The sequence below is a fragment of the Portunus trituberculatus genome, chromosome 18 (assembly GCF_017591435.1).
Source record: "Portunus trituberculatus isolate SZX2019 chromosome 18, ASM1759143v1, whole genome shotgun sequence".
In the NCBI taxonomy this organism is placed as follows: domain Eukaryota; kingdom Metazoa; phylum Arthropoda; class Malacostraca; order Decapoda; family Portunidae; genus Portunus; species Portunus trituberculatus.
The window spans coordinates 25332729-25335228 of record NC_059272.1 but is presented as its reverse complement, the minus strand read 5'-3'; the positions used below and the strand labels follow the sequence as shown (position 1 = coordinate 25335228).

The following is a 2500-nucleotide window of genomic DNA, read 5'->3' as shown; positions in this document are numbered from 1 at the left end:
ATTTAAGAGGGAGGTGTCAAGACATTTGTCCCTTTCTTTCGGCTAACTCTTTCGGACCTGCAGGGGACTGGCAAGTAGGTGGGCCTTTTTTTCATATTTTGTTACCCTTGGCCTGCTTTCCCGTCTCCAAACAAGTGACCAACATAATTAGAAGGAGACCAAGAAAATCAGAAGGTCACCGACACAAGCTCTAAGCAGCAAGCACATGTGAAGTAATGGAGCAAAGAACCGTGTGTTTGGTTCTCTTGAGTGCAGGATAAAGGAGAAGGAGTGAATGAATGCAGCCACCAACATCAACAGTTTGGAGAAGCAGTCCTGTAATCTGCCAGTGTACTTGTTAGTCTGGAGTGTGTAGTAAAGGAAAGTAGCAAGGAAAGGGGAAAGTTAAAGGAATGACTAAGAGTATTGAAATTGAAGGTGGAGAGTATAAGAAGAAATGAGTTAAATGGGTGAATGGTGAGAGCAAAGAGTGAGAAGTGAGACACGGGTAAGAGCGAGAACCAGAGAGAGAGAGAGAGAGAGAGAGAGAGAGAGAGAGAGAGAGAGAGAGAGAGAGAGAGAGAGAGAGAGAGAGAGAGAGAAGAGAGGGAGAATGAAGGGATGAATGTGAAAGGAAAAAGGGGAAGGTCAGTAGGAGAACAATAGAAGTAGTTAAGTCTCTCTCTCTCTCTCTCTCTCTCTCTCTCTCTCTCTCTCTCTCTCTCTCTCTACACCACCAACATCCACACCCACACACTTCTGCACACACACACACACACACACACACACACACACACACACACACACACACACGGACAGATAAGTAGCACATGATTAATCTCATCACACCTCAACCCTGACAGAAGCCTTTGTACCTGTGCGTTACCTGAAAATTGGACAGGTGAAGCTTAATGACAAGAGGCGAGCAGCAGCCTCTTTTTTTGCAGCAGGTAAGAGGCAAAAATGAGAGGATCAGGGAAGTTAAGTAGGGAATTCTGATTAAGTATAAAAGAGAGCTTATTATGACTCTTAATTAGTAGGTATTGTATTCCTTTGTGCTCCTCATTCTCTCCTTTTTTTTTTTTTCTCTCTCTCTCTCTTCTTTTTCGTCCTCTTCCTCTTCGTCCTCATTTTTACTTCTCCATTTCATTATTAACATTCTGTAATTTTCTATTTACGCTCTATTTCTCTGTTTTAATTTTTCTAATATCTAATGTTCTTCTTTGCACTTTCCTTTCTTCTTATTCCATATTTTCTTTATCATTCATATTCCTTACAACTTCGCTCTTAAAGTTCCATATATCTGTTCTAATTTAACCAACATAACATCTTTCTTTGTGTTTCTCTTTCTTCTTTTTTTTCGTGTTTTCTTGATGATATTTCTTCTACTCTCCGTCCTTTTCCTCGTGGGATCATTCTTTACATTATTCTTTGGCTTCCGTACTTCACTTTCCCTTCCTCCCACTCTTCCTTCTCGTCATAAACCTCTACCTCTTTTTCCTCGTCTTCCTTACAGCATCCTTACAGTATTGAATGTTAACTGTCATAAGAGCAATCGAAGTAATTTCCTCTCTCCCTCTGGTTTATATGGACATTCTGCCTCAAAGGGAACATTCACTGATGGTCCTCGCTTCCTTTTCCTGCACAGAGAAAATATAAGAGGCAGACCGCGTATATTCTGAAGGCCGTGTATTCATGGAGAGAAAAGGAAGTAAGGAAGGAAAGGAGGGCGGGATTGGAAGATGAATAATAAGAGGATGGAAAAGACGAGAGGCGTATATATCTACAATATTACACCATGTTATTCATCTATCAAATCCATGCATTCGTGTTTTAATTCCTCTATCGCCTCAACTCTACTTCCATTCACTAAAATCCATTCTAAACATCAATATTGTCACTTATCTTTACTACATTTATAATAATACCCACCAACTTCTACCTGCATGTCTCTATATTGAATTAAACAAATCCACACCCATCTTCCCTTATGGATATCCACCCTGACCACCTACACTCAACTAAACTAATCCGCAATCCTTTTTTCCTCACTCACACTCACTCACACACCCTTAAAACTTACCTACACCAACCAATACCTCACTTAATCCCTTCAGTACTAGGACACATTTTTACTTTCTGATCTGTGTACGATTCGATCAGTTTATTGACATTAGGAAGGCTTTATGGTGGTCAGAAGATTAATAGCCACAGTCTTCACTATTCTAATCCTCCACATAAGTATCTGAAGCTGTGTAAAGTCACCAAATAGTAAGCAGAATGAATATGAATATGCGTCATGGTACTGAAGCGGTTAACCTCACCATCACTGACATACACACATCCACAATTACACACACACACGCTTTCACGCTTACCCACCACTCCACCACCAAGATCTTAACGCACATACACACGCTGATGTCTTTTTTTCCTTCAATATTTCCTTTTTTTTCCTTTTCCTAACTCCTCCTCCTCTTCCCCTCCCTACAGCATTAGTTATTCTCCTCATATTATCCTT

The 2500-nt window shown here is 40.4% G+C and overlaps 1 protein-coding gene across 1 annotated transcript in view; it reads right to left on the bottom strand.

The window, feature by feature from the left end:
- The window catches only part of LOC123505414 (N-acetylneuraminate lyase-like), a 36424-nt gene that overhangs the window by 25449 nt on the left and 8475 nt on the right, over positions 1 to 2500 (bottom strand). The window lies entirely within an intron of this gene.